The sequence below is a fragment of the Carassius auratus genome, chromosome 17 (assembly GCF_003368295.1).
Source record: "Carassius auratus strain Wakin chromosome 17, ASM336829v1, whole genome shotgun sequence".
NCBI lineage: Eukaryota > Metazoa > Chordata > Actinopteri > Cypriniformes > Cyprinidae > Carassius > Carassius auratus.
Window position 1 is genome coordinate 25,812,842 of NC_039259.1, and position 6,781 is coordinate 25,819,622.

Genomic DNA, 6,781 nt, shown 5'->3' on the forward strand with positions numbered 1-6,781 from the left:
ATGTTAATTAGCAGCACATTTAATGCTTAGATGTTCAAATATGCATTAAAATTGTGGATCGATATTAAAAATAAACATGGAAAAGAAGTTATGAATAAGAAAACATAAATTGTGCAATAGCAAATACAATTATTCTCTTTCCATGTGCACTTTTTATATTTCTGTTTTCATTTTAATTGTAAAGTTTTAGTAATTTAGTTGTTTTTAAATTTTTTTAATGTGCATATAGATTTGATTTATTATTTTTTTTAATGCATCAGGTTAAGTAACTATTTTAAAAATCTAAATGTTCTAAATTAGTTTTATGACATTAGTTTAGCTTTTAGCTAACCTTAATAAACACGTTTCTAGCATGTCACGTTTAAAATACTAATATTTTAACTTATTTTAAAAGATATATAAAATACAAACTTTTATGTGTGTGTTTGTGTGTGGGTGTGTATATAATATATATATATATAATAAATTATTAATTAAATATAAGATGTTGCATATCAATTTTAATTGGAGGCTACCAAAATAAATGTTTTAAAATATAAGGGTATTACATTTAAAATATTTAATATACAAATATTTAATACAAATTGTAGCTCTGTTTTTTGAAAGCTTATATAAAAATATACATTTTATATAAAATATAGTTTAATTAAATATAAAAAATTTAAATTAAACATATGAAAATATTAAATTATGAAAAAAATACAATTAAAAGCTTTAATTTAATTTGAAGCTTATTTAAAAATGTTACATTGTATTCAAAAAGATATTTTAAGTATATAGGTTATTACATTTAAAATATTGATATAAATTTTAATTAAAATCTGAGCTTTTGGAAAAATATTACGTTTATATAAAATATAGAAATATATAAAAATAGCAAATTAAACTATATATTAAAACATTAAATTATAAAAACAATAAAAATTCAAGCTTTAATTTAATTGGATGGCTTATATAAACATGTTACATTGTATATAAAAAATACTTAAAATATAAAGGTATTACATTTAAAAATATAAAATAGTACAGATATTTAATCTATTTTGTGCATTTGGGATGCTAATATAAAAATTAAAAAAATTTATGTAAAAATATAGGCTTTTAGTAAGGATATAAAAAAGGTAAATTAAACCATATTAAAATAGTTAAGTTTATATATATGAAATATTTAGCAATTGGAAGCCTTTTTATAAACCGATCTCGTGCAGTCCTCAAACGGGACTGTCGTTGAATTAGTATGATCAAATGAGTTTAACCAGGAATGAATTAAATCCTGTTCTGCAGTGTGTGTTTTGTGTGTTTGTGTTGTTGTAGGTGGACAGCAGGCGTCAGACAGGAAGAGGAAGTGTGTTCCAGTGGTGCGCAGTAAAAGCCCAGGGGAAAGAGCGTCTGACGGGGCGAGCCAGGAGGTAAACTGATGGTTTACAGTAACATCACGCCACATTTTGACCTCAAAGCCATTATGTCTTACATTTACGCCCCCTCAGAGGATGATGGGAAATGCTTTTTATGGTTTTTGTGCATTTCCACTGCCTTTAATGTTCAACCACAGAATCATCTGGTCACATGACCGCTCATAATTTGACTTTTCAAATCTTATTATGAGTTTAAAGCAGATCCTTATTATACAGTAAATGGATGTTCATTAACTCTTTACACACCAGACCTTTGATTTTCTGATCTAAGATAAAGGATATTTATTCAATTCTTAATCCGTTATGTATTTTTATTTAAAGATCTTATAATGTCATCTAAAACCACTGACTAAAAATACAGTGTTATCTGTTTATATATATATATATATATATATATATAATGTTTACAAATAAAAATAAAATATTAAATTATTTTTAATGTAATCTTAAATATTACATTGTATCATGTTACTATTTAATTACATTTTAAAATAAAATGTTAATTATAATTGGTATTCATTAAATAGAATTAATTATTATCAATAATATGACAAATTAATTTTATTTAAATTAATTACTAATAAAATGAATTAAAAAACAACATAGTATCTGTCAATAGTAATATCACGGTATCTTGATACTAAAACATTTCTTTCAAAACAATTACCATTTTTAATAGTAATTAATATATGTTTATGTATTATAACGAAGAAGTGTTTTGAACTTCAGATTGCAAATCATTTCTTGGTTTTGCTTTCATAGGTGGGGATGCTAAGAGCAGGAGGAGCATTTTACAGGTGATTTTATTATTATTATTATTAATAATAATAATACTACTACTGCAGTTTTGAATTTGGGATTAAATGGTTTTTTTATTTATGCAATACAATTTTCACCATTTGATGCAATAAACTTCTTAACATGATATTCATAAAAAACAATAAAGATGGAATAAAATACGCTATTTTTTATGAAAAAAATACTATATCCGGGGTATTTTTTTAATTTTATTTGTATAATTTTTTCAGATTTTTGGGTAAAGTCTCCTGAAAATTCACTCAAAAATAAACAAGTTGGGAATAAAAAAAATCTCCAAATTTTTAATTAAAAAAATAATGTAACAAAATATATTAATAATCCTAAATGTAAGATGTCAATTCTATTTATTTAATTCAATTTTTATTCTTTTTTTTAAAAAAGCTTTTATGAACATATTTGCACTATATAATAAATTAACAGTCTTAAAGGTAGGCTTTAAAATATGTCGTAAATATATTGATTTTGGTTTTTGGGGTAACTACTTGAGGTTTTAATGAAATTCCCTAAGTTTGAGGTTAAAGTGAAGCCCTTTCTAATGTTCGATATATGCCAGGTGCATCCAGAGAGCACTTTGCAGGAGTTTTTAGAGGAACTGGACGCTCTTTGTGCTCCTGAGGTGGAGAACGTCCATCCAGAGACTGACGATGAAAACACAAAGCCACGTACATGTGAAGAAATAAAGACCCCCGATGGGACGGCAGAGCAGAACGAACACGTTTCTACAGAATCCACTCTCAAGGGCATTGAGAAAAGGGTCCGGTTTTTCTGAAAACCATGTGAAGAATGGCACAGAAACGACTTCACAGGTCAAGAACGGCCGTGTAGAAGACGACAGACAAACACTGGCGCGAGACGACGGCGAACGTGTCCCGGAGGAGAATAAAAACTGGAAGAACCGGACAAGAACCAACACAGCAAGAGCTGCTCAAACAGAGGGAACGGTACTGAGAACATCAGTTTCAGAGTTTGTGGTGGAAACTACATACCCATAATGCTGTACAGAAAGTTCCTCCAGTCAGTCTCAGTGAGTTAAATAGCTCCGCCCCCCTCCCATGAAGGACCGCCAGTGATGTTTTGTATTATTTTGTATTTTGTAACAAAATATATTGTTTCTACAGATATAATCAGTAACTTAAATTTACTTTTTTTATTATTATTATTCAATCATGTAGTTTGCAATGCATCATGGGATTGTAGTTTCTTTGCCTCTCTAAAGCATTAAGTCTTGAATCTGTCTCTTGGTCTGATTTTCAAATACTTGTCTGCTCCAAATTAAAGTTTGTAATGTTGTATATTATTATTATTATTATTATTTAATATATATATATATATATATATATATATATATATATATATTATTTTTTTATTAAAATCAAGCAAAATTACTATTGAAATATTCCATGTAAATAAAAATAAAATTTTATTTTACATATGTTTTGCATCTTGTAATGCTTAAATTAAAGTTGGTAATATTTTGTAATTTTTTTTTTTTTATCAATATGGGATATATATGGAAAAAATAATTCAGCAACAGTGTTAAGTATTATTTAAATAAAATTATAGATAGATATATATATATATATATAGAGAGAGAGAGAGAGAGAGATTATTTATATTTGGATATTTTCCTTTTATGTGTATTTTCTATTTCACTATTAACTTATATTTTATTTTTCAAATTTTCTAAAGGATTTTTTTTTTGTTCTGGATCCAGCAACACTGAAAAGTTGGTTGCACTAATGCACTCTGTTATAAACTGAAATGATTGTGATGTGCAGCAGGTTTTGAGGGTTTGTGTGCTTACACTGAGCGTGTGTGTGTGTGTGTGTGGTGTTCTCTCTCTGACAGAGGAGCTGATGGACTCGAGTCTGTCTGTGCTGGAGCTGGATGCTGGATCTCTTCCCGTCCACGGCTCCAGCGCTGATGTGGTGAGTGTGCTGCAGTAAACCTCTCACAGGATCCAGCTGAAGTGCTGCTCAAATACCCCACAAAGCAGCACTATACATGAAACCAGGACACTTACTCGTCCTAACACGTATAGAACACGCTTACATCAGTGTTAAAGTGTTGAAATGCAACACTACATCCATTTCTGGTATTTCTAGGGCTGCACAATTTGGGAATTAACTGGGATTTTTCCTGCAAAATTCCGATTTAAAATGCATTTAAAAGACAATTCCAGCTTGGCATGCTTATTTGTGGAGGTCAAGGTTTTTGTATATGTGGTTATAAAATAATAATAATCATTATTATGACTAATATAGAAACTATATAAAAATTACTAAATAAATGTATATTTTAGTGTAAAAAGTATTTAAGAAAAATTACTGCTCAAATTATAATAATAATATTTATTGCTGTCTTATTAAAAGGTTTACATTAAATGTGTGAAGAATTAAGGGGTTTTTATTATATATAAAAAATAAAGTAATAAATAAAATAAAAAATTACATTTTATGCAATTGGCAAACGCTTTTATCCATGTTTTTTTTAATTATTTTTTTAACATTTTAAATTATTTACAAATATTTTAACATTGTAAATATTAAAAATAAAATAAAAAACTAATAAAAACAAAAAAAAAAGCTACTACAATTATTATTGTTACCAAATAAAAATATAAAAAATACTGAATAACTAAGAAAAAAATAAATTTTTTAATGCTTTTTAGTTAATAATAATAGCATATATTATTATTATTATAACCAAATAAAAATGTAAATATTACTATTGTAGTATCTCACTGTAAAATTATGTATATATACATACATATATACAATAAATGTCTGAGTATGTATGTATATAAATGTGTGTATACTGTTAAAATGTTGAAATATTTATTTTACTATTTCTCTTTTTTTTTTCCAGGCCAGAGAGAACGGGAAAGTGGTTTAGATGGGAAATGATGTCACTCAAATCTGGCTCAAACCAAATCAAAGCGCAGCCCGACCCCATCCCTTGCTTTAGTTTCTGTCTGATTGTGTTTGTTTCATCGGATGCAGAACGCTGTAAACGCTGGCTGTGGTTGTCCTGCTTCGTTCATCTTCTCGTAGGTGAAGATTGTTAATGCTTCAGCGCACACTAAACCCAAAGCTCGGATGGATTTCAGTCTGAACGCACTACAAACGACTTGAATGTGGAACAAACCCATAGACACAGAGTGCATTTAGACGTCACCAGCGCGCTAACTGACTTCACCTAGTCTAGTCCTCCTCATCATAACTCATATAAGCCTCATATAATATTCTTCATAAGCACATGTGTCGTGGGGTTTGGTGTGGATGGTTCAAGTATGTTACTTAGCACTTTATTTTGAAAGACTGAACTGAAAAGTATTAAACCAGTTTAAAGATGAAGGACTGTTAAGGTCTAAATTGTTTAGTTTTACAAAAGACCGCAGGATGTTTATGACCTTAAAGTGTTTTAGTTACAGGTTTATTTGGTCCGGCTAGTTCAGCACTCGGTAGTTTATTATAAATGGCAATAAATGATGATCGTGCTGATGTTCATCTTCTTAACGTTTCTGTATTTCTGATGAAGGTTTGAGGTTTTAAGTGACTAATGGTTGAGTTTTATATCGTCACGTTAAGTATCTCGTGTTCATTTGGTTTTGAAATTAATGTTAAATATAAAAACTGTACTGTGATGCTTGCACTGATTTCACTGGACAGAATATTAAAATGCACTCAAATTATACCCAACACGAACCTGATTTATGAATTTATACCAACAATATCTACCTGTAAAAAATACATTTTACTAAGATTTATTTTTAAATTAAAGGTTTCTTTATTAAAATAAAAAAAAAGAAATCTTAATAAAATTTAAATTAAGCTTATTACCTTTAAATGTCATAATATTTGAGTTTTAATGCCAGTCAACATTTACATTAAGAATAAATCTTTTGCAGTGTTGTAAAATTTATTTTATATATATTTTTTTTATTCTTTTTTTTTATAATCGGAGAAGATATTTTTATGTGTGTGTCTACATATATATAAAGTGTTATATAATTATATATATTATTATTATTATTAACATTTAAATGAGCATTTAATATTTTGAATATTTTGATATTTTGAAAACAATGTTTTTATACAATCTTTTAATTTTTATTTTATTTATTTGAATATTATATTTAAATATAAATGTAATAATATTTTTATATGTAAAATATTTTAAAATCTCTATTTAATTCTAGATGTGTTTGTGTGTGTACTGACATTTTTTTAGCTTTATTTTACCAGATTTTCAGCAAAACACACTGTATGCATGAATCATTTCTTAGTTTTTATGTAGATATTTCGTTTCTATTGATTGTTCATAATTATTTTCCAGCCTCTCTCTGTTTGGTTAAATCAAGGAGGCGGAGCTAATCACACTTCACTAATTAATAATTTTGAGGAAGTTGATTTACTTGCTCAGTCCATCTGGATTTATTTAAAGAAGCAAATAACCCACTTCTCCAGCAGTGGCATCTGTGCAGAAGACACTAATAAATGACTGTTGTTTTGCAGAAGCAGTGCTGCATCACAGCTCTGTGTTCA

General features: G+C 27.8%; 1 long non-coding RNA gene across 1 annotated transcript; it reads left to right on the forward strand.

The window, feature by feature from the left end:
* Positions 1 to 3,116: 3,116 nt before the first annotated feature.
* On the forward strand, positions 3,117 to 5,989 carry LOC113117830 (uncharacterized). Its single transcript, XR_003294202.1, has 3 exons — positions 3,117 to 3,175; positions 4,083 to 4,162; positions 5,103 to 5,989. It is a non-coding gene; the product is annotated as an uncharacterized LOC113117830 (long non-coding RNA).
* Positions 5,990 to 6,781: the final 792 nt, after the last annotated feature.